General features: G+C 37.8%; 1 non-coding gene and 1 pseudogene across 1 annotated transcript; both read right to left on the bottom strand.

Annotated features, from left to right (window-relative positions):
* Positions 1 to 1032: 1032 nt before the first annotated feature.
* LOC101033549 (protein lin-28 homolog A pseudogene) lies at positions 1033 to 1621 on the bottom strand (annotated as a pseudogene).
* An 18127-nt stretch (positions 1622 to 19748) lies between these two features.
* LOC120363434 (U6 spliceosomal RNA) lies at positions 19749 to 19855 on the bottom strand. Its single transcript, XR_005578987.1, has one exon. It is a non-coding gene; the product is annotated as a U6 spliceosomal RNA (small nuclear RNA).
* Positions 19856 to 20369: the final 514 nt, after the last annotated feature.

The following is a 20369-nucleotide window of genomic DNA, read 5'->3' as shown; positions in this document are numbered from 1 at the left end:
AGTCATGGGGCAACCCAGTTAAAACCTAGTCTCCCATAAAACATTTTCAAGGCAGAGGGAGTTTCAAGAGGACACGATGGCAGAAAAGCCAGCTCTCATTGGCAAAAATGAGGTAGTTCAATAGGCTGTGCACTCCAAATAGTTGCTCTCCACGGTGGCAAAAACAACAAAAAGTATTCCTGCTATGCAGACCTGGAGCTGCTGCTGACTTATCCCTGAGATTGCTCATATACCTGAGAACACAGTGCAGGAAATGAGGGCCTTAGATTAAAATATACAAAAATACAAAACCAGAATATTTATATTAAGGAAAAAAAAAGTTAAAATGCACAAGGTACGTCATTCGCACACAGCTAGTGCAGTTGGCATCCTGGAGAAAGTGGGACCCAAGGTGCAGTATCCAAGGGAGCAAATAAATAAAATCACATTGACCCAGAATGGGGCGGAGTGAGTGTAGGAGCAGCAGGTCTGCAGCTATTCCCCCAAACACCCTTTTGGCCGTCATCACTACCCACTGCTTGGGACAGTTGCCAGCACCCTATCCCAAAAGTGGGTATGAGGATATAAGATATGGGGGAAAAAAAACTGCCTTATTCCTGAGAGATTCCCTTCCACAGAATGTAGTGGCTTGGCTCCATGAATCTGGTCTTATACTTAAATCATTTCACTCGGGCATGGGAATTATTATTATAAATCCTTCTTTAAAAGGAAAACAACTTCCCTAACCAGGCCACTTTCAAAAGTTGGAAATTCTGGGGATGGAGCCTCAGATAAAGCGTGCAGGTTGTAGGGTGATTCCCTCCTCCTGGTCGCCCCCAGAACCCTCACTTGCATTTGGACAGAGCATGGGTGGAGTTTCTTTGACTCACCCTTTCCCCCAACCTAGAGGGAAGAAAGGGTGATGGTGTGAACCCCAGCCTGAGATATATAGCAGTGCCAACTAGCCCCAATGCACCCTATTCCCACTTTCTCCACTCTGCCTGCTCCTCGAAACTTCCTGATAGCAAAAGAATAGCCCCCACCCATTGGGGCTCAATTCTGGGCCTCCGGGAGCAGGGCAGGGCTGTGGATTTCTTCTTCTTCCTCCCGAAAGTATGTTGGCTTTCCCTGTGCGCTAGGGGCCTGCTGGGCCTTCAGTGGACATGAGGCTACCATATGGCTGATGCTCTGGCAGAAGTGGCACTTCTTGGGCTGGGATGGCAGCTTGCATTCCTTGGCATGATGGTCTAGACCTCCACAGTTGTAGCACCTGTCTCCTTTTGATCTGCGCTTCTGCATGTTCTTCCCCTTTGGCCGCCTCTCACTCCCAATACAGAACACCCCACCAGGTCCAGTGACACGGATGGATTCCAGACCCTTGGCTGACTTCTTAAAGGTGAACTCCACAGCCTCACCCTCCTTCAAGCTCCGGAAGCCCTCTATGTGCAGCTTACTCTGGTGCACAAAGACGTCCTCTGGGGGGTCGAGCGCGACCCCGGCGCGGGCGGTCATGGACAGGAAGCCGAACCCCATGCGCACGTTGAACCACTTACAGATGCCTGCACCGTGCAGGCTCCTCGGGCGCCTCTTCTGCCGCCTTGGCGCAGCCACCTGCAAACTGTTGGTTGGACACGGAGCCCATGGTAGTCGGCTGAGCCCGTGGCCCCGGGCCCCTGGTTGGGCGGCTGCTGGCCCCAGAGAAGTCCGAAGGCAAAGAGCAATAATTTTTAAAATGTTCTTTTAGAGTAGTTTTACGTTCATAACAAAATTGTGCAGAAAGTACATAGATTTCCATATGCTACCTGCACCCACACATGCACAGCTTCCTCCACTATCAGCTCCCTGCACCAGAGTGGTATTAGGTTGGTGCAAAAGTACTTGGCAGTTTTGCCATTGCTTTAATTTGTTACAACAGATGAACCTACAGTGACACATACTAAACACTCAAAGTACATTTTTCATGTTAAGGTTCACTCTTAGAATTGTACATTCTATAGTTTTGGACAAATTCATAATGACATGAATCTACCATTATATTATCATGCAGAGTATTTTCATTGCTCTAAAATTCCTCTGTGTTCCACCAATCTATCCCTCTCTCTTCACAAACTCTGACAAATACTGATCTTTTTTGTACTGTCTCCATAGTTTTGCCTTTTCCAGAATGCCAAATAGTTGGAATTATATCGTATGTAGACTTTACAGACTGGCCTCTTTCACTTAGTAGTGTGCATTTAAGTTTTTTCCCTCTCTTTTCATGTCCTGATAGCTCTTTTCTATTTAGAGTTGAATAATACTCTATTGCCTGGATGTACCACAGTTTATTCAACCACTTACCTGAAGTATATTTTGATTGCTTTGAAGTTTGTGCAACCATGAATAAAGCTGCTATAAACATTTGTGTACAGGTTTTCGTGTGAACGTACATTTTTAACTCATTTAGGTAATTTGTAAGGAGTGCAATTGGTAGATAATAGTCTCATTTCTACATGTCAAATTTTAAACAGAAGTTTTGTAAGGGCCAGGACTGCACCTATGTGTGTACACTTATACATTTTATAATCTGTGGGCTTTGTATGAACTATTGTACACAATGACCACAAATAAACCAATCTAATTGATTGGATTTTACCATTACACAGACTTTGCCTTTTCTGTATATTCATTGAACTAAACACAAGTGATTTCAGCACACATCTGTAAATGCTTGGGTCATACAAGAGGTTGTACTGGAATAAGGACTAAAAATTATATTTTTTTCCTGAAATAAGTATAAGGCCAATATGTGCATCTAGCTCAAAATAAATAAAACAGTTTTTAACTTTTAGCAGTATGGAACTGTGAGTGGAAAATAGTGTCAGGTCACTCCTTTTCCCCGTTTCTGTCTCTGGCTATCTTAATTGTGCTTCTTCCCTGATTTTATTTATTCATTCATGAACTGTCTCTCCAGGAAAAGACTAAAGATCTACTCAGTGCTTTTTTGTTGTTTAACTGATTCTGCACGTTGTCTAGTTTCTGTCTTGGCAACCTGTCATTCGAGGTACAAAATCACCAAGAGACTTAATTAGTAAGCCATCAAATATTTATTATGTGCCTTGGTTAGAGTATGCACTTAAGGAATATTTGCTGAGCCTGGAATCCTAGCATTTGGAGAGGCCAAGGTGGGTGGATAACATGAGGTCAGGAGTTTGAGACCAGCCTGGCCAACATGGTGAAACCCCTTCTATACTAAAAATACAAAAATTAGCTGGACGTGGTGATATACACCTGTAATTCCAGCTACTTAGGAGGCTGAGCAAGAGACTTGCTGGAACTCAGGAGTGGGAGTTTGCAGTAGACTGAGATCATGTCACTGCACTCCATCTTGGGCAACAGAGCAATACTCCATCTCAAACAAAAACAAAAACAAAAACAAACAAACAAACAAAGAATATTTGTTGAATTGACTCATTCATTCAACAAATGTTTGTGGAGTACCTCTTCTCTGCCTGTTATCTTCTAGGTACTCAGGATACAGAGATGAAGGAGGCAGACACGATTTGTGCTTCCTCAGGGTCCACACAAAGTAGATGGCTAGGTGCACCATCCATCAGAAGGATTTCTCTCCACCACCTTCAATTAAAGCCAAGACAGTGGTGGCTGTCCATTTTCATTTGGTACCCATATACCAAGCCAAACCATCCATGAGTCAGTATTGGCTTTTTCTCTCCTATCAGCTTGTCATATTGGAACACACCCCATTCAGCCACAGGAGGGAGCTGAGGGGAGAGGTGTGATGTCATGGTGATAGATAATAGGAGAGTCTGGGCAGTTTCTTTGTGTAGTTCACCTGTGCCCTTTGGTTCTACTGATATTTGATTCTAGATGTGCCATTCACATTAATGTAGATTGTCACTGGGCCTAAGCAACTATATGACTTTTTGGTTCTGACAGACTCTAGCTCATAGTGGCAATTCTGGATGCATGATCACTTGGTATTTGTGGTCATGTGCTCCTCCTTAATCAGGACCCAGCAGCACACCAGGAGTTAATTTTTGATAGGTGTATGATTATCTCATGTAGATTGCATTACCTTGTTTTAGAACCCTAGAGATCTATATTGTGATTCCATTAAGGCTTGCTATCAACTTTACGTGGCATCTTTCCCACCATATGTGTCTCCAAGATTATAAGGGTGCTGAGTCATGTGATCCATGCAGCAGCCATTTTTGTTGAGTGTCCCATTCAAACTAAGTCCCCAGTATCTATGCTGAGAAGCTGAGAAGTTTTCCCAGGTAGGGAGCATGCTGCCTCCAAAACCCTGCCAGGCATTCTACTTAGTTTTCATGGTGGGAGGTGTGAAATACAAAAATTTGTGCTTCATTTTAGATAAGATGTTTCAGTGTGTTCAAGACCACTGCATCCCTAAACATTTTGCTGATATGATGGGTCTCTGAATCCTCAGGCTTTACCTCCTGCTCTCAAGAGTACATGTATAGTGCTTCATGTAATTCCTGCTCAGATAGTCCAACGAGCATGATGTCATTAATGAGTGGACCAGTGTGATGTGCTGTATGACGTCAAGGCAGTCTAAGTCTGATTGTGATAACTGTGTTACCATGTAGCCTCTATCATTTATGGGCCAATCATCCCCATTATTATCCTGAGCCCAGTTCTGACATGACATATCTCATCTCCTACTATAAGCCTCACAGTGATCTTGGTACCCCTCTCATCAGCAAATTCTCTAACATTTTGTAATTGAAGTATCTCCCAGCCCCTCCTGTGTGGTAATAATCATCTAATGAGTTACTTGGCCTTACATAGTATATATACTCTAGTACACTTACTTCTCTATGCCTTTTAATTCATTCTTCCACCACAGCCATGGAAATTATGGCACTTACGCTTCACTTTGTATTTACCATAGCTTTAGTCTTCCCCAAGCTTTTACAAGCCATCCTAGGAATGTATTGCACTATTTCCCAGGGTCCTTGCTAGAATGTGGAATCCTATGTCATGGGAGAATGTTCTCGTTTTGTTAAACTCCCCATTTCCCAACTTCATGTTCTGCCAGATTCAATCAAGTGTTCTTAGGGTCCAGTCTCATATGAACTCTCCAAGGTCCTGCTGAAGTTAATGGCTAAGTCCTAAAGTTTCTTTGCTATATGTTTCTTTAATTCCTTCAGCGGGCCCAACATTGCTCCAGCTGGGTTAGAATGCGACTTAAAATTAATCATTGGTTTAGGAGCCATGAGGTTACCTCACAAATGTGGTCCTTTTTGTTCTGAAAGATATAGTTCCCTGTGCTATCTTCAAGCAAGAGTGGAATACTGGTTTCTAACAGGGAGGATTAGGCCAATCACACTAATATAGAGGATTTTTAAAGTACAGATTCCCAACTGGGGTGGTTTTGGTCCCAAGGGCATACTTGACAATGTCTGCAGGCATTTTTGATCTTCATAAATGGAACAGATGGGTCACCTGCACAGGACAGCCCCCAACAGCAAAGAACTATCTGGCTTCAAATGCCAATAGTGGAGAGGTTGAGAAATTCTGGTTTAGGGGATTTGTAGATTTGTAATTTTCAAGCACATCATGCCAGATGTCCCTATCAATTATCTCCGTATTCCACGTCTTCCTAATCAAGTGTCTGACCTTGGCATAGCAGACATGCTCAGGTTCTCTGGAGTTCTGCTGCTCTTAGGATTAAACCCTTGTCTGGTCCTAAGCTCATTTCATCTTTCAACTGTAAGAGATGGTTATCTCTTTATAGGCTGCCAAGGGGGCCTTCTTGCTTTCAGATTTAGCTTTTGATTTCTGATTAATCACTCTCAGCTTTTCATTATTTGTTTTCTAAGGGATCAAATATCACAGTAAAACCTTTTCAAGTCAATTGTGCTCCTAATTACTATTTTCTCTCTATTTCTGAAACACCTGATGCATTACATCCACTAGCGCTTTTCCTTCTACCATCATGTCATCACGATTCTCCACAGGTGAAAGCTTTAACAGCCCTGCTAACTTTTGCCAGGTTAATCATGCTCCACCTTCCACCAGTGATGAATCACTTGATGCTTGTTGGCTGACAGGTGAGGCAGCTTCAGAATCTCGTGTTAGCATCTGCTTTCTCAGATCTGGTACCAACTGTTACCATCAGCTTCACCGCTCAGAGAAAGAAAAGAACTCTGATGAAGATTCAGATACAGAAGGTTTATTAGGAAGTGCCCAGGTGTGTGATAAACACCCTATGAAAGAAGGGAAGACAACACGGGCCGCAGAAGAAAAATCAAGATATAAGACAGGAATAATCACTCAGTCTCAGAAAATGTATAGGAGCTCTGAAGCTCAGGTGGCCCTGGTGAGTTGACCAATTTAGATAAGGAAAGACTGGTCCTTTGTTCTGCATTAGCCCATCATTGATCCAGGCTGCGTCCTGGAAGGGCTATAACTTTGAGTCAGGCAGCTCTCTTCAGCAGAAGGCAATTCCTGGAAAGGGCAGAAAGCAGAATATGGAATGTGAGTAGTATTTTCTACAGGTGGGCAACAGGCCCTTCAATTTAGAAAGGAGATCCGGGCAGCACGGCACAGTCTCTAATACAGCAGATAACTCCCTCTGGCTGCATTCAGCGGGGTTACTGGGTATCCATTCTCTGCAACTGACGGTGGCAAGACCAGCGAAGGGGAGACTGGAGCGTTTTACGGAGACTTCCTCCTTCACAGCTAGAGTAAGTAGAGCACCTCTTCTTTTCTATCCTGTAGCAGAACAATGTGGTGGGCAGTGGGTGGTGGTAATTTCGTCTGGACAGGAAGTTAAGAACTGGCTCAGCACTGTTGCAGAGCTGAGAAGAAAAGTTAATGAATATATAATGAGGAAATTGTAACTTTCTTAACAGCTCTTGCTAGCATTTTTCTTAGAATGGAAATTATCTTTGTTTAGAAACCTATTTTGATAACCCACTTAGGGCAGAGTGTGGGACTTCAAGCTTGGAGAAATTCACAGCAGGCTAAACAACAAGGAAGGGCCAGTAGTCTCTAAGGCACTAACGTGCTCGATATGACCTTAAAAAAAGAGAAATATTGTTATGTGTGAATTTGATCCTGCCATTCTGATGCTAGCTGGTTATTTTGCCAACTAGTTGATGCAGTTTCTTCATAGTGTCAATGGTCTTTACAAGTTGGTATATTTTTGCAGTGGCTGCAAAACATGGTTGTTTCTTTCCATGTTTGGTGCTTCCTTCAGGAGCTCTTGTAAGGCAGGCCTGGTGGTAACAAAATATCTCAGCAGTTGCTTGTCCATAAAGGATTTTATTTCTCCTTCACTTAGAAAGCTTAGTTTGGCTGGATATGAAATTGTGGGTTGAAAATTCTTTTGTCTAACGGTGTTGTATATTGGCCCCACTCTCTTCTGGCTTGTAGGGTTTCTGCCGAGAGATCCGCTGTGAGTCTGATGGGCTTCTCTTTGTGGGCAACCCGACCTTTCTCTCTGGCTGCTCTTAGCATTTTTTCCTTCATTTCAACCCTGGTGAATCTGATGATTACGTGCCTTGGGGTTGCTCTTCTCAAGGAGTATCTTTGTGGTGTTCTCTGTATTTCCTGGACTTGAATGCTGGCCTGCCTTGCTAGGTTGGGAAAATTCTCCTGGATAATATCCTGAAGTGTATTTTCCAACTTGGTTTCATTCTCCCCATCACTTTCAGGTACACCGATCAAATGTAGATTTGGGCTTTTCACAGAATCCTATATTTCTTGGAGGCTTTGTTCATTTCTTTTCACTCTTTTTCCTCTAACCTTGTATATTTTGTTCCTGAGAAAATATACAAGGGAAAAAAAAATAAAAAAAAAAAAAACCTCTCTACCTCGGCACCTAAAAATGATGTAATCTTGTATTTTATTTCATTTCATGTCTATAACCATACCTGTCTCTATCCAGGTATGTTTCTGGTCACCTTTACTTAGATTCTGAACATTAATAAGTGCCTTTAAAAGAGAACTATAGCTAATTAGGATACATCTACTTCTTAGTAACAAGAACCTGATTCAAATAGGTTTAAATAGCAAAACCTTATGTTCTCAGAAATGCAGAGGTGGTATGGCTGCCAGTGTTGGTGAAGGTAGAGACTCTGTCTGAAAAAAAACCCAGGTGTTTTCCATCTTTTCACCCTACTACTTGGAGCTGTGGCTTGTTCATGGTGGCAAGCCAGCTGCCAGCGATTGCTGGGGCTTGTTTTGGACAAGTAAGAGAAGGAGCATTCCTCCTTCATGCATTTTTTTCTTCTAGCTTGATTAGGTAATCCAGGGCAATATGATTCACTGTACACTCGCAACCTCTGCACTGCTTGCTGTCTGCTTTCCTTAAGGAAGGGAGAATATCTAATAGAAATGAGACTGTTAGTAGGAGAAAATGGGAAATGCATGTTGGGTAAGCAGACAATCAGGGCCTTGATTGGGAGGAAGAGAAAAATTAACAAATTAAAAAAAGCTGGGAAGACAGGGGATGCAAGGCCTGTAATAATTCCCAAATAGTGAGGTGGCCACAGGACATTATAAGAAAAATGATGTCATCATCATTGTTTTGATAATTTATAGTTATTTTTGGTTATAATATGACCCCTACTCTATTTCCTCTCTATACTCATACCTCTTGCAAAAGCCTGTTGTGGTTATGAGCATGTTGTATAAGTTATTTTTTAATTCTGAATTGACAACTAATGATTGTATATATTTCTGAAGTACGATGTGATGCTTTGATATATGTGTATATTATAGAAAGATTAAATCAAGCTAACACATCCACCTTACCCACTTATTTTTTTCTTTGTGATGAGAACATTTAAAATCTACTCTTTTAGTAATTTTGAGATATGGAATACATTATTATTAACTATGATCAGGATACTGTGCAATAGATCCCTAAATTATTCTTATCTAACTGAAACTTTCTATCCTCTGACCAATATCTCCCTTTTGTCTGTCCCTCCCTGCCACCACCATCCCCAGCACACCCCGTCTCTGGTAGCCTTTTAAGGGTATGACTTTTAAACATTTTGCATATATGAAAGATGAAACATAAATGTTGGAGAGGAGGTGGAGAAAAAAGAAGTCTCATACACCGTTGGTGGGCATGTAAGTTAGCACAGGCATTTTGGAAAACAGTGTGGAAATTCCTCTAAAAACTAAAAATAGAGCTACCACATAATCCAGCAATCCCACTACTGGGTATATATCCAAAGGAATATCTTCATTCTTGTTTGGTGTGGTGTGATTCACAATAGCCATGATATGAAAGCAGTGTAAGTGTCCATTAATGAATGGGTAAAGAAGACATGGCATATATACACAATGGGATACTAGGCAGCATTTGAAAGGAAATCTTGTCATTTATGACAACATAGATAAACCTGGAGGATGGTGTGATAGGGCACAGAAAGACAAGTGCCGAATTTTATTGTAAGAACTAAGTGTCAGTGGCGCAGAACAGCAAGCACACGTGCATGCATACAAACCAACCCAACACAAATAATTAAGATCCCTAATGTCACAGAAGCATTTATGAGGTTTTTGACTTCTGTAAGGCAAAAGAATAAGGCTTGAGCCAAATTTACCTTGATTTCAAAGGGGGAAAAACAACAACAACAAAAACAAAAACAAAACCCCTCTGGCTGACATCTAAATTACAAATAGTATGTGCTAGGAGGATTATACAGAAGAAGGCTATGTGAGGTTACTAAAAAGTCTTCCAGAAATTTTTAACCTGATTGGGAGAGATAACTCTTGTACTCCTAAAAAACCACTTTCCACAAATTTCTATCAAATGAGTGACATAGGCTAAAATAATTCAGAAGAATAAGACTTCCTTTATCACTCAATGATTCTTTTTTCAGTTTAAAAATCTATTATTTTATAGTTATTTAATATCTGCTTTATCAAACATTTCTTGTGCTGAAGAGAATTATTGTCTCCAGATTATACACAAGGAAATTGATGTCTGAAAGTCTCCAAGGACCCTGCTGGTTTTGTTTCTAGTTGGCTTTGTCTTTCCCAGGATCCTGGGGAAAAAATTCTTGCATGTTCTCTGTTTCCTTCAATATTTTCCATTTTATATTCACTGACATATGAACAACTGCAGAGCATTTGAGAACTTCTATTGCTTGCCAAGCATTTTCTATGAGCTAAATAATGTTTCACATAGAGCTTCAAATATTGTTGATGTCATGAAAAATAAAATATAAATTAAGTTACATCACGACTTCATTAATAAAATTTTAGTTTTCAAGATTATTTCCTCAATTAATATGCACTTATTAATCCACAATAAGTTTTGACAATTAAACTAGGTCTTCAACCTTCAGAAGATTGGAAAAATAGAGAACCTATCTTATGTTACAAGTGCTAAGATTTTTAAAGGGGAAGAAATGTATTCGGCTTGCAATAATAGGGTTATATTAAGAAAAACCTACCAATTTGTTAAACAGATAACACCTCTGCTTTAACAAACACATTCATCTACACAGTCATAAATTCATGAATCAGATGACTACATTATTTCAATTTTATGCTTGAAATAAAGGTAAATATTATGATTTTTTTAAGACCTCAAGTAAGGTACTGAGCTTATCTTTCTGATTCCTGCAGAAAACTCTGTATATATGTGTGTATCCATGTGTGTATACACTAATAAAGTGAAAATACCAATAACGCATATTGAAGATATGTCAGATAAATAGAAGTCACTGACATAAAAGTATTGTCACTATGCTTTCCATCTTTCTCAGCTTTCTTCTCCTTTTGGTGGGATGAAAATTGTTCTGGGGTATAGATGAAAGAGTATTAATACTATTTTCTCTGTTTTTATTGACAACGCTGAAGTCTTAATTAAGCACAGAGTGTAAGGAGATCATGAAGAGATTTCATGATCTATTTTCCTCTAGACTTCAAAAGTCTATTTTCCTCTAGACTTCAACAGTATTTTCCTCGAGACTTCAAAACACATGTGTGCTATTGTAATTTCCCAAGAAGGCAGCTTTTTTTCCTGTAAGAAATCAGCCATATCATGCCATTTTTCCTACTTATGATAGATTAGTATTTCGTAAGTGGCATTGAAATTCATCTTAAAATTTCTTCATCACATTTCTACCTAGCATAGTTTCAGGTATTAAATAGCTACTAATAGTATTTAATAAATTAAAGACTCATTTTTAAAATTTACAGATTTACAGATAAATTTTCAATTTCCAAATACCTCCGTAACGTAATGAAAGCACATTTTCTAATTTGCAATTTAACACATTTTAAGAAACCTTGAACGAATTCATGGGGTGCTGCTGTGTGTGTGTGTGTGTGTGTGTGTGTGTGTATACACACACACAGAGACACCATATTTACATCATGGGGTGCTTATATATATATATATATTGCTTTTTTATACCATATTTAGTTACATATATATACATATATATGAGAAAGCCTCCAGATTGGTATGAAAATGATTGAATTATTAAACTTACGTATCAGTCACCACTTTTATTTCTTAGATTTGCCTTCATATTGTCTGGAGTTATTTCAACTGATCAAATTTATTTGACTTGAGTTTTTTGAGATGAAAATTAAAAGAAAGCAAACAGAAGGACTGTCTCTCTACCTCAGCACCTATAAATGATGTAATCTTGTATTTATTTTCTTTCATGTCTATAACCATACCTGTCTCTACCCAGGTATGTTTCTGGTCACCTTTACTTAGATTCTAAACATTAATAAGCACCTGCTACAGGTAATTTTGATATGGGTTTTAGAGTCTGAGAGCGAAATAAGACAAGCTGCTTTCAGAATCTCACTCTTATATGAATACATAAGGGCACACACATAGGTATTTTAAATCATAGTCCCATTTGTTATTAAGGTGTAGGCTAGTGGTTCCTAAAAAGGATTTTTGCCATGCAGGGAATATCTGGCAGTGCCTAGGGATATTTTGGCTGTCACAGCTTGGGGATGGGAGTTCGATGTGCTACTGGTATCTAGTAGATAGAGGCCAGGAAGGCAGCTAAACATCCTACAATGTACAGGAAAGGTCACACAGCAATATCCAACCCTAAATGTCAATAGTCAAGAAGGTCAGAAATTCCAGGGGAAGGGAAAGAATGTGGCTTCTGCTTCAAGCCCTGGATTAGAAGTCAGATCTGTTCACCATAGAATAAATTGCATCACTGAGCCCATCTTCCTGTGGAATTCATGATAAGCCCATTCCCAAATGGAGAAAATTATGCCTACTTTAAAGGGTTCTTAGATAAGGACTACAGGAGATACATGTGGATATCCTAAAATTTATTGGCTGTTAACACCCTACTCTAACAGGAGCTCCAGCCCTAGGAAAAATTAAGGACATAGCTTCTATATTTTAAAAATTTTCTCAGTAATAAAGATGACATGCCTGACCCCTTTGTTTCAAGACTACATATTTCCTAAGGAAGTCCTTGGTGTTCCCTATAAATCATTTTACCAGAAATCTACTAATTTACCTTAGCCCCAGTAATAGACGTATCTTAGACTCAATTTGAAATTTCACTATATGTGAACAATTTTTAAAAGTATAAAATATATACAATTTCTCAATAACTTTTATATATCACTTGAGAAATAATAACATGGACTTATACATCGACAGCTCAGCTTAAGCAATAACACAACTGCATCATCTTCCAACCACCTGTGATTCCTTGTTTTCTGCTGTTAATGACAATGCTGACTTGTGTTAATCTTTTACATGGCTTTAAGTTATATTTTTACTACAATTGTATGTATTCTCTGATAATATATTGTATAGTTCTGCCTGTTTTTAATCTTTATATAAACATACAGTCTACATTTTTCTGTGAGTTGAATTTTTCTCACAGAAATTATATTTTTGTGGTTTTTCCATATAGAAACATGTAGTTGACTTTATTCATTTTCATTAATATTTCATTTTATGAAGAAGCATTCATCTTTATTGAAATTACATGTTTGAAAAAATACACCGCAACCAAGTCACTCATTTTACATTGACAATGAATCCTTTTTAAGGCATTGACAGGTTTTTGTTTTCTAATTTCAGATATAGTTTACTTTGATTTTAATTTATGCTTCCTTTGTAACTAATGAAGTTGAATATCTTTTTACATGTTTATTGTTCAATTGTGTTTTCTTTTTGGTGAAATGCCTGTTCCTGGCTATGATGCATTTTTTTTCTCTTACTGATAGGAAGAAATTTTTATGCAGTTTGCATACTAATCCTTTTGCTCTGCACCTTTCAGGTATTTTATTTTCAGTCTCTTGATGGTACTTTTTGTTAAATAGCAGACCTCATTTTAAACAAAATAATGTACAGATAATTTTTCAGAGTAGCTTGTTTAGGAACCCCTTTACTATCCAGTTCTTAAAAGTATTTCTTAAGTAACGTTGAAAATATTTTAAGTCTTGTCTTTCACATTTTAGTCTTTAATCCACCCGAAATTGATTTTTGTGAAAATTCAAGGAATTTTATTTTTTTTCCAACGAGAATAATTGATTTTCCCCCTAACACCTTGTGTTAAGTTGTCTGTCCTGTACCCACTGAGGTGCTGTAGCAGCTTTATCATATGACAAGATCCCATATATGCATCAACCTGCTTTCTGGACCAACTTCTGATCTCTTGGTTCCTTTGTTATGTGCTTATGCATAGCTTTCTAACTTGTTATCTCTCATTTTTAGTGTATGGTATATACCCCTCATGCTACATATTTGTTCCTTTTGTTATTTTTCAGAAGTATTTGGCTATTTTTAATGCTTTTCTCTTCCCTTTAAATTTTAGAAGCATCTAGTCAATTCTCAGTTTTAAGAATGCTGGAATTTTGACTAAAATTGCAATAAATTTACATATCGATTTGGGAAAATTTGACCTTATGATATTGGGACTTTACAGAGTATTATGAATTTAAATTTCAAAAATGTTTTATGATAAAATTTATAACATTCTCCATATAAGTCTTACATATATTTCATAGACTTATTCCTAGACATGTTGTTTTTAGAATACTGTTATAAGTGATTCAATTTAAATTTTCCAACTGTTACCGATCTAGGGAAATATAATTATGATGTAACATTTAAAATTTTGTGTATGTGGAAAATCAATGGATATTGTATAATCTCTTGATTATACAGGAAATAATCAGCTCTTGCTGTTTTATAATTTCATATATTATCTACCTTAAAATAATGTTGAGTTAATATGTTCTGTCCTATTATACAGGTGGTATTTCTTAGGCCAAACATGCTTCAAATAATAGGTACTCTAACTTTTATGTTATCCAGAATATGTTTCACCAATGCAACTCTGCAAAGAAGAGTTTCTTTTCATTTTGTGAAAATTATATCCCTACTTGGAACACAATTCTCATATAAATGTCTTACATATAGTTACATATTGGAACTAGTATTGATATATTTAAACAACTACAGTTAATTGACTCATTGGGGTTATGTTTATAGTTTTATTATAAACTAGTTAACAATTTATTTGTCATGTCTCATCTAATAACAATTATAGCCTCTTCTTAAGGAGGCGTGTACTTGAATTTCACAAGGAAGTGTGAATTTTCTGGTTTGGCATTTTATTATAGGGAATGAGTCCAGATCAAGAAAGAACATGGTATTTCTTTAAAATGTTAAGCTCTTCCTTAACCTAAAATTTTACTTCCTCAAGAGATAATTTTTAAAAAGATTCTATTAGTAATTTTTCTTAAAAATGCCAGGTGTTCTGTCTTAATTTACCACTTCCACTTTTATTTTTCATCCCTCTAACTAAGGGAAACAGCCTAGGAATCTCTTTGTTGTCTCAACAAGTACAGTTTGAGAAACAAACTGTTTTGGGGGAAAACTTTGATAGTTTGAAGTCACAGGATATGGTCAACTATTTTCTGTTACTTATGGACAGGCAACAACAACAACAAAAATCAAATAACCAATAATCCATTCTCTTCCTGGAGTTGCAGGCATTTAACTTGCATTTGGGTACCAAGCCTTCCTTTAGCTAATTCTGTTTTTACTGGCCAGGTCTTCTTTCATTATTTTTATAAAAACTAATCAATGTAAGCCCTAGTCTAGACAGCAAAATCAGCAAGAGTCCCTTCTATGCACCTCTGTCTCACATCCATGGGGCTGCTACTATGTATTTCTAAAGGATACATATTACAACTTCCCATTAAATTTATTAGAAATGGGAGCAAGGATTAGTGAAAGATCCTATAGTTATTGCTTTTTTACACCATATTTAGTTGCAGCTATTATTTCTAGTTACTATTTTTATTTTTTGTTTCAAGCCTTATTCATGCAGCCTTTGTAATCCAGTCGTAAACAATGAGACTGATGATAGATACATAATGACACATAACACATATTCTGTACCCCATCAAAGGAAGAAAAAGTGCATCAATATTTTTTTCTCTATCACCTAATTAAGGTTCTATTAATACTGTGTTTGATCTCTGAATGCTTAATCCAGCAAAGGTAAAGGAACTTCAATATGTTTTCTTCCTTGCCACCATTCTGTGTTTTATATCCCATTTCATCAGGCAGAGCAGGGGAGAGGGGAAGTGTTACTTACGTTATTTCTCCCAGGCCAGATGAAATAAACCTGGCAGGAGCAGATGTTAAATTGTAGCCTATGAAAAGTTAACACTGTCTTCTGTAATTGGAACCTTAGGGAGGAAGACTTGAGACAATTGCCAATAGACACAGAATACCAACTGGAGTTTATTCTCAGGGTCAATTTTGGTACCCTCTGATACATGAAAACGAAGTAATCAATAGATGGGCCATAGGGGTGGGCAAGAAGCGATTGGCTCTAATGAACAGAAGGTCTCAAAAGATACCCTTATCTCAGCTCTGGTATCCTGGAATCCCATAGCCAACCTTTCCAATGAAGCTTTCCTTGGCATTTCAGGAAGGAGAGTCCTCTGTAAACTCACACCCCGTATATCAGTGGACTTCCTTCCCCCATACTCATGACATTTCTTGAGTGTTTTCTTCTTTCTAGTGTTTACTTACATGACAAGCACTCAGGGCACCCATTCAGACCAAAGCTGCTGAGAATAATGTGGTCCTTAACACTTTTTGTGACTGTTTTTGTCCTATTGTCGCTCCATTTGTACTCGGTGCTTCCAAACTGAAATTAAATCTCTGATGTCTGTGGGGTTTGTTTTCTATAACCTTTTTACTTGGCTGAACAAAGGATGCTCATTGTACACAAATCAAAGTTCTATGTATGTGTTGCTTACGTGTTTGGGTTGTATAAATCTATATATGTCCCACTTATTTTTTAAGTAAAGTTACTAGGGTTTGAGACTGTAAAACTTGGGTTAGGATTATTGCTCCACCTCTTCCTAGCTGAGTAATCTTGGGCAAACTTAATTTTTTTTATAAGCCAGTTTTCACTTCTGTAAAATAAGACTAATTATCACATCTACCTCCTAGTTTTATTTTGACTAAATATGCTAATAAATGAAAAGCTCCTAGAATACTGCCTGACTTACAGTAAGACTGAAAAGCAATTAGTTTTAATAATAATTTTACTTTACTTGCATAATAATGTGTGCATTATATAATAATCCAGTATCAATATAATAATGAAGCAGGATATATTAATCGCTATCACCTCAGCATCTCTCATCTAACTATATCACATAGAGAAATTGGGAGCAAGCTCAAGAAGTTTTTGGTTGTTTTTTGTTCGGTTTTTATCCTATTGTGTTGTGAAAGGCAGTATTTCTTAAGTGAAAAGGCAGACTCAAGTTTACTTTGAATATGCAGGTGAACAAAATAGCAGAAAGAAGTACAGGTCAAGGTTAGGCACAGGGTTATTCTGAACATGCCTCCTATGTGTGGGCAACGTGTTTCAATAAAAAGTATAATGGTGCACACTCTCTAGAGCTGATATGTCTGAAAAATAACAGCAATGCAGAACTTTTCCTGGAAAAGTAGTTGCTCCCAGCAATTCTGGTTCTGTGGATGAGAATTGTGTTCAGAAGTTTTGCAAAATATATCTCAAGTCCTAAAAGGAAGCAGAAGAAAGATCAGTAGGAAATGAAACTGGATGTGCAGTGGGAGCTGCAGAAGAAAAAGATCTTGCTATGATGATGTTCACCCATTCCGGTGCAGCAAAAATGGCATAATCATCACAGGAGACAGAGAAAAACTCAGAATCTGTTATTTGTGGAGTTTTAAATTTTCTTCAGGTGTGTTTTGTTATTAACTAAAATTTCTTGACTACCCCCACCCCACCCTTCTCCTTTTTATTGCATTCTCATTCTTAGCAATTCCATCTTCTTTGGTACTCTTCAGTTTCTACCCATATTTCATTCTTTACTCATTTTACCACTTTCTTTAAACTTCAGTTTGGGCCTCTTGTTTTGTACCATGTCCCTCTGAGTTCTTCTGGGCTTTTATGCTTCATGTTGATACAAGAAAAAAGTTGGATAAAAACATTTTCATACATGTAAGTTAAGCCCCAGATACCCACATAGATTTTTTCTCTTGGATCCTTGATCTTACCAGAACTTTCCTATGCAAAATCTATTTTTAATTATGGTCCTACTAATTTAGAACTTACAGCATTCTCCAAGTTCAAATACTGCATTCTGTTCTGTTCTTTCAGTTTCCTTCTTTTTCCTTTCCTCTTTTATTACTTAGATCTTGGCTTTCACCTTGAGGTGAAAGTCTTCAAAGAAACAGTGAGGCATTCCCAATCAGGGACCAGATCTTTTAAACAGCATGGTATGCTTTTCCCCCGGATCTGACAGCCTTCCTCTGCCCGACACCTAATTGTGAATTACCTGTACTCGCTCTTCTGCTGCCACCAGCAGGGCACTGGAAGGAATGGAGATGCGGTTCACATCAGGTTTCACCTTCACAGAAAAAGACGGTGGTAGGAACTCACCTATTAATACAAATACCAAGTAGAAAATAGATACACTGTGCCAGATTTTCCAACAGTTAACTTTTCAGCTTGTTTCCCTTACTCAGCAACCAGTGGGATGAGAGTTTTAACTTTCGGGATTAGAATAGATTTGCGTGACACAAAGAAACGATAAATGTTTGAGGTGATGGATTTTCTAAATATCCGGATTTGGTCATCACACAGTGTATGAATGCATCAAAATATCACGTTTCCCATAAATATGTACAATTACTTGTCAGTTTGAAAAAAGAAGAAACAAAGAATGAACTTTGGGTGCTCCCTTTCCCCTCTCATGAAAGAGAATAAATGCATCTGAGTGAGGACTCAGAACACACATCAACTTCTTTGAATTGCAATAGAAAGCAGAGAATCTATTGGCCACCATGGCAGTTATGGGAGCAGGAAAATTAATTTTTGTAATTCTTACAAAACTCCTGGTTTCTTTGGGGCTGGCACAGTACTTAGGAAAGGTAATTTTGAGAGATTTCAACATTACATACATACACACACACACACACACACACACACACACATGGATATTTTTAGTATAGTGGGTGCTCTGTTAAGGTTATCTGTATCCCACCAACTCAGAAACATTTGCAATCTTTCTGGAAACCATCATTCTCAGCAAACTGACACAAGAACAGAAAATTAAACACTGCATGCTCTCACTTATAGGCAGGTGTTGAACAATGAGAACATGTGGACACAGGGAGGGGAGCATCACACACTGGGGTCTGTTGTCGGGGGGACTAGAGGAAGGACAGTGAGGGGTAGGGAGTTGGGGAGGGATAACATGGGGAGAAATGCCAGATATAGGTGATGGGGATGGAGGCAGCAAACCACATTGCTATGTATGTACCTATGCAACAGTCCTGCATGTTCTGCACATGTATCCCAGAACCTAAAGTGCAATATATATATCTATATATCTATATATCTATATCCATACTTTATTAGTATAATTGTATTACTTATAACTAAATCTTTACCTACCTATTGTTTTGAAGCTTAGAGCGATTCTAGGGATGGCGATTAGGCATTCAAGAATCTTTTAAAATGATCTTTCTAGTTTCTTCTGCAAGCACTTCTCAATGTTAGCCAAAACCATTGGCTTTCTTTCCATCAACATATTTTCAATGTTACTTTTTGATCTTGTGTTCTTACCACTGCTAAAATATGGATTACTAAATATGGATTTAATAATCCAAAATATGGATTATTAAATATGTATATTGTGTTCTTACTACTGCCAAAATATGGATTGCTATTCAAAACCAAGTTCACATCTCTCATAATCAGTCCCTTTTCCTGATTACCTCAATGAACTGTGATCTCCTTCTGCCACTAATTCCTTGGAGAACTTCCAGTCCTTAATACTTTCTGGTAGATTTATATCCTTCAAAAATTTCCAAGCTTTGGAGTGGCTGCAAAATGCAACTTCCTAGGCCCCATTCTCCTGAATGCTTTATTTAATCAATCTGAGAGGGGGCCTAGGCACATGCATTTCAACAAGGCTACTAACTGTATTTGATAGGAATTATGGGTAGAAGACTAGCTTTTGACAAGCATCAACATAATCATATATAAATATATGATGTTTTATAAGTGCATATGTTTTAGTTCCCTTGTTCAGTTATATGCTATTAAAGGGTAGGGATTGTATCTTAACCTATTTAGTTCATACAATGCCTTAAGTTTATATAGTACCAATAGCATTAATTTATGGTGTTCTCAGACTTGTTACAATCAATTTTATACTAAATACAATATTAGGAAGAGGGTTCACCTAAAATATGACAGCAATGTTTATTTGTTTTAAATATGGAACGCTTCACAAATTTGCTTATCATTCTTGTGCAGGGGCCATGGTAATCTCTGTATCGTTCCAGTTTTAGTATACTATGTGCTGTCGAAGTGAGCACTGCTGTTTTTTATAATCAAAAAAGGGCAGAAGAAGTACCAAACCAATGGTTATCATTAAATATTAATTTACTTGGGGCCAGATACTCACCTAATATTTTGGTACACTTCCTATGAGGGGACACCAAGGATTCTTTATTTTAACTGTCATCCCTTATGGTTAAAGGGACTACTGAGAACTGAAACCTAAAAATTATAAGGATGCCGTAGGACATCTTGTTGAACGGAAACCAATTTTCCTGGTGAAAAACTTGGTTTCATTTTTTATTTTATAAATGTTGGCTTAATACTGAATACGTGTCATGGAAAAGCCCCACAACATTTGCTACATCAAATGCTGTGAAAATTATCCAGCTCATATTATACCTCTAAGCATTTCACCAAAATGTAATAATTTCCTGAAACATAAAAGAAACTTCTCCCCATCTTTATTTTTTTGTCAAGTGAGAGTACTGAGTTTGTACTTTAATTTTTACATTCAAAACTGGTAGCAGTCAAACCCCTTTATTTCCTGTC

This window comes from Saimiri boliviensis, chromosome 4, assembly GCF_048565385.1.
Source record: "Saimiri boliviensis isolate mSaiBol1 chromosome 4, mSaiBol1.pri, whole genome shotgun sequence".
In the NCBI taxonomy this organism is placed as follows: Eukaryota; Metazoa; Chordata; class Mammalia; order Primates; family Cebidae; genus Saimiri; species Saimiri boliviensis.
This window is presented reverse-complemented; position numbering and strand designations above follow the sequence as displayed.